A 6470-nucleotide genomic window follows, 5' to 3' on the forward strand; every position below is an offset into this window, starting at 1 on the left:
AGCTCCACCTCCTCGTTGGGAGTCTTGAGGAATGTGAGTGAGTATCAATATGACTGGGGGGAGCGGATTAATTCAGGCAAACATATTCTTAATGACACAGCTTGGTTTCAGTGAGATGGAATAAGTCAATATTAGGATCTGATATTAGACCACTTCCTAATAAAGCTTTGATTGTCAGATCTAATGTTTAAGAGTCCATATTTAATTCTTCCTACAGACAGTTTTTTGGGGGTAACTGTTCTAATTGAAGTGCAGAGAAGCGTGTAGGACTGCAGCTCTGCCTCCTGATCTAAACTCTGGATTGTCATGTTTTGGGACTAATAAACTCAATTTAAGACCGCTGCTCCATCCAAAGTTAGATGATCATCAGACCATGTCTTCCCCAGAATGTCTGCTAGTTATCTTTGAAGCCCACATCTTTTGCTCCTTGACCAGCCAGCAGTTGAATGACGACATGCAGCTATATTTGTCATCACTGGTCAGATTAGTCAGGGGCCCAGAGAAAACTAGAGGCCAACATTGTCTTTGCATTTGAACACAGACTCCACATTAATCATGAAAGGGGTGATGTAGGGCTTCGGTCACACCCAAGATGGTGACTGAGACCACGTTTTGTCCTGTGAACAAAGAGAGCCATTGAACTCCTTCATGTGTGCACACAATTCTCTAGTTAAATGTGAAAACACTAAAACATTGTTTTCCCAATTCACTACTGTAGTGTCTTTTATGCAGATGATACCATGATGATTATCTCCAACTGTCAACGTTCAATTTCCAAACTGCACACATTTCACAATAATTGTTCTCACTCCAATCCAGACACTCAAGTCAGAGCTAATTGGTACAGTACAGCTTTATAAATACTTGAAATTCAGCCAATTGTCTAACAAAATTCAAACTGGACTGCTTGTTAAACAAAAAACTCAAATTGGGTTCTTCTAAAGACAGAATACATTATACAATACACTGCACCATCTGCACTGGATTATGGAGATATTCTGTATTTGCTCATGCTGCCGTCACTGTTCTCAGTTCTCTTTTGCCAAAGAGATCTCTGAATAGTTAAAGCTTAAATTAAACAGTCCCCCCCTCCCCCATGTTTGTTGATCTCCGTCCTCTCTCCCCTTTTAACATCTCAGTCATCAGTTCCCCCTCTCTCCCTCCGTCAAACACCTTGATGTGAATCATTTTAATTTTTCATAATTATTTTTTTTAAACCAGAAATAACCCCATCACTTACTTTTGACAGATTTTAAGCATCTATAATCCGACTTCCCATCAAGCACTAATGCGCTCAGGGTGGAGGAATCAATTATCTCCCCCAACAACATAAACCATAAATTTTAATTGCAGTTCTGAGTGAGCAGCAGCTTTGTGATGGATTCTCCAGCCGCAGCTGTTGGAGTGTGTGATCACTGTTCCCTTTTACACTATATTAAAACAGTGCAGGTCATGGGAATTAATTTGTTTTCAAATTCCTTTAGGTAGACTTCCTTTTTCACCAAATCAGTAAGTTAAGATAATTCATTGTCAGAACAGAGCCTACTTTCTCTAAATTCATATGACAGATGCAAAATATATATAAGGCTCTTTGGTGAGCTTAAAATGTAGACAGTGTATGCACTAAACACTCACATCCTATTAGATCAGGTCCTGATTTAATAAAATCTGACTTCTTTAAATACATTTTCTGGATAACAGTAGCTTATCAAGAATGCTTTATAGGCTGCAATCATGACAGCATTTATGGTTTAACCAGATGGGCTAGAATTCAGATGTAAAGGCAGATTCAGAGCTAGTTTTAGCCACAGAGTTCGGTTCAGTCCAGGGGTTTCTAACCAGGTAAGACGATAAGTTCTGAGGCGCAAATCTCTAGACATTTTGACTTCATTACACTTCAAAAGCTGTTAAAAACCAAAGTTCAGAGCCATCAGATAGTGTTCATACAGAGTGAGCAGCAGCTTTGTGATGGAGCGTTCCCCTGGTGTTTTGGTTGTGTGTCAGGTGACATTTTTAGAGCCTTTCAGTACGAATTCATTTAAGAGTTCATGTCAGTATCCTGCTGAATGAGGGTCAAAATGTAATAAAGTGCTCTCTAGGGGTCCCCTTCAGCGTCACACAGGCTGCTCTACATGCTAGAAGAGTGTTTTTTGGGGTGATTTAAACAAAAATGCATTATAACCGAGTCTGCTGGTTCCCTTTTTTTAATTTCCCACCCCTGCCCCTCAGACAGCTTGTGTACTGCCACAGTTCAGATCTTTAGTTGCCATTCTGAGAAAATGAGGAATACATCTTAATTCTGGCTGTTGTATAACCCTAGATTGTGTTTGTGTAGCATAATAGATTTAGCTTCCCTGGAAGAGGCAGGGTGCAGAAAATGAGGTCTCAAAGAAATTGGGTTCCCTGAAACTCATGTCCACACAAGCAACCAGTTTCATTAAGAAACAAAACCAAAAAAACAGAGCGCTATTCTACAAATCATTAAACAACCCTCCTGCCCACAGACAGTCTAAAAGATACTGCTGTCAAACACTGAGTTTAAATACATTTTGGAACATCCCATTAACATTAATTACTGGGAAGATTCAGTCAAAAAGGTGAATGTAAATAGTAATTTCAGTGACAGGTGACTTCAGTCCATCATTTAGAACATCACTATTTAATGAAGCCCTGCTCCCTGCTGTCCATGTCAAAGGAGTTTAAAAAAAAAAAAAGAAGAAGAAAAGAAAACAATAACTAATTAAACACTCTTTCTAACTCCCCTTGAAATACGACCCACTTGACGGAGTCGGCTAAATCCAACAAGCAGCAGCTGCCACACAATGAGCACCTGGCTGATTACACTGCAGCTCACCTGGCCTTAATTAAGAAGTGGAGCTCACAGAAAAGATCCAGTTTGGAAAAAGCAAAAGCACACACAACAGATTCAAAAGGTCTCATTTAAATACAATATTTTACTGAACCAAAGTGGGACTTTTTTCCAGTTAAAACTGTTTACAGGCTTGGTCACACTAGTATTTAAAAAGATTACATTTCATGGTTAAAAACTAAGCTGTCTTGATAGTGCTGACCATTTGGGGATCAGCTACTTTTATTTAACCTCCTCAACGGGAATATGAACCTCTCCAGAGAGAGGCAAGGATTTCAAATAGTTATGGGATGGATGCACAAAGGTGGACAGCAAATAAGTACGTTCATTCAAGTGCTGTACTTAAGTCGAGGCAACAGGTTCCTCTTCTCACGCTTGTGGATTTAAAAAGTTTTATTAAGAAATATTTTCTAAATCCATAAAAGACAACCCCTCAGTTGAAGTTAAATTTGGATTCATGTACCGGAGGATCCGATCACTAACGTCTCTGTAACTTTTTGGCCGCCTTTTCCCCACAAACGGCTTCACTCACTCGAACTGACGTGGACATTCATCCTGCAAATGCAGCGATTATAAATCCAATTTAAACTCCTTCTCTTCATTAAGACACTAATGAGGATGCATGTAGCGATTTAGTGGAAGAACACACTCACTTTCCCAAAACGGCTCCCAGTAGGATTGGACTTGGTCCAGTTACGAATGGGGCATCGATATGATGAGAGGACATGTCTGCTCAATTCAATTACGACAGAGTCAGAGCAGGGACATGCTGAGGACGTGTCAAATGATAAATTGTTAATAATGGAGGTGTTTTTGCTATTGTTTCTGCTTTGCTAAGTGTTTTCTGGCAACAAAGGGACACTGGAAATGAGCTCATTTATCTTTTCTGACTCATCTTCAGTGCATGGATCAATGTTTATATATTTCTGCAGGTTGTTGTAATCACTGTGGTGAAATTAATAGTTGAATGAGTGAAAGGCTATTTAAAATTGCTCAGACCAAAAACAAATATGTGCATCTTTATTGTTTTGATGTCTCAAGAGTGTCCTGAAAGGACCACTCTACCGACTCTATGAAGAAATTAATCAAATTCAGGGTTGTTTTCATTGTTTTCTTGTACATTTCTTTCTTTTTCATGTGGGCAACTGGGAAAATATTGATGACTTTTGACAAACTCATGTCCCATTAAAATAATTATTAGTGCTGCGGCAAGGATTGCTCGGCAAGGCAGCTTAATTATTTGTGTGTCCAGTTGTCTTTTGCCATTTCTGCCTCCATGTGTATGTATGAGCTGCAGCTGAGTGCAGCCTAAAATGAGGTTGAGGTAAAACAGGGACAACATGCATTAAATATCATAACCTGGTAATATTAAAAAGCATCCAGCTGTGAAGTTTTTCTTTTAGTATAATAAAAAAAAACGCATTGCCATTGTGATAATTATCTTGCTCTGAACCTATCATATCCTGTGTTACTTCATTATTTGGATCTCTCAAGCGGAAAGGGGTCCAAGGATGGGTGGCAAATCACTTTCTGCAAAAAGTTAAACTTGGAGGCATTTCAAAAACACACAAACCTATATACAGTCACGAAAGGACACACATACGGAGCAGTTTTGAACATCCATAGGCAGAAATGTTGGCACAGAGAGCAGAGCAGTAATTTTGTAAAGCATAGTCATCATTTATTTTTAGTTGTTTGGAACATGTTATAAAAGGGTCGTCTCAGTGGCGTCCAAAAGACATGTGTTAAGAAGTTAAACATGGATGCTCTCCACTTAAAATACAAAAACATTATATAACCGGTTGGAGCTGAGCAGCATTAGGTCTGCTACTCTGATATGTAACGTTCATTCCCTGCAACTTCTCAGTACAATTTGATTAAAATGTGAACCCTGTGTCCTGACATTCCATCACATAACAATGTATTATACAATATTACACAAAGGGTATTGCTGGTTTTTGTTTTTTTTTTCATTTTTCATTTTTTTTTTTTTTGGATGTCTGGAACTGATAATCAGTTCGCATTTAATCTCTTTGATTATGTAATCTGTGTCTGTGTGAAAAGTGATAAGACCATGGCTCGTTCACTCCTCAGTGTTTGTAATTGCATTCTAGACAGACAGACTCTCTCTCTCTGTCATACACACACACACACACACACACACACACACACAGATACACAGGACAGCCCTGGTCTGAAAGACGATAGTCATGGTGAGCAAAGCTGGGGCCAGTTTGTCTAAAACGTATAAAAATACTATTAAAGGGTCAGTTCACCCAAATTACATCATAATATAGCATCATCCACATCCAACAACTCACCGCATTGACAGTCACATATGTGCAAGAGGACCTTCCAGGTAACAGAAACTCATGGATCTTTTACTCAAAGTGGATTTGCTGCAGCCTCATTCGGGTCTTTGGACGCAGAGCTGTTTTCCACCTGAAAGCCCTGTAAGTTCTTAGAAAATGGCTTAAAGTTTGAGATATAAAGTACAAGTTAGGACCTTCAAATCGTCGTCCTACTGGCACTATTTAATAAACGCATATCCATATTCAGACTTATATATCTAAACTTTAAAAGCTGTGAGATGACAGAGCAAGTATTTGATTGGTTAACTGCAAGAGCAAAAACATGAAGAGAGTGAGTGAACATACTGACTGATGACTAGACTTCCTGGTCGAACTCACGCTAAGCTCCATTTGTCACATGTTTGAGACAGTAGCTGCGTATTCATCTATATTTTGGACAAAAACAGAACTTTGTGGACTCTATGGAGCATACGGATGGACAGAGGAGAGGTGGATTATGTGGCCGGTGTGGTTTGAAATGTTTATATACACGTATCTATTCTGCTGAAACACCTTGAATTCAAGTTTACCACAGCCTCTGCAAACGAGGAGCAAACATCAAACCTTTTACAGCTAGTTTTAATACCTACAGGATTTGAATACCTAAAATATAAATACTTCACCCAAACTCTAAGACTGAAAGTTTATTCTGAGAGGCTGCCCAGAAATGCAGCCAGACCTGTATTATTGACTTTTTGCCATAGCGTGTGTGTTTGCTGCTCTCAGCTCATTATTTATTCATAGCCGCCAGTTGTTATATTCTACTCTAATGCACCAATTGCTGTTTGTTTGTCATTGAGACGAAGGCTGTAATTTAGAAGTTAATCTGCTTCCCTCCCTGTAAATAATGTCTGTGTTAATAATTCATGGATTAATCAACACATGTAAATGTAACCAAGAGGGAAGAAAATGCTAGAAAATGACAGCGAGTTCCAGTTTCTGAAGGAAGACACACACACACACACACACACACACACACACACACACACGCTGACACAAATTTGGGTGAAGTAAATAGAAGAAGATTGAGACACTCATATCTGTTTGTGACATGATTTAATTTATGTTACATAGGCAAAAAGAGAATACATTAGAAGACAACACAAAACCACGTCTCCACTAAAAAAAAAGAGAAACTGCAGAAACATCAAGACAACTCAAACAAGTGAGATGTGTCCCTCATAACATCTTGAAATGTCCCTTTAATGGCTTTCATAACAGTCCCAGCATTGATGACAGCGGGTCTATAT

The sequence above is a fragment of the Pempheris klunzingeri genome, chromosome 21, assembly GCF_042242105.1.
Source record: "Pempheris klunzingeri isolate RE-2024b chromosome 21, fPemKlu1.hap1, whole genome shotgun sequence".
Taxonomy (NCBI): domain Eukaryota; kingdom Metazoa; phylum Chordata; class Actinopteri; order Acropomatiformes; family Pempheridae; genus Pempheris; species Pempheris klunzingeri.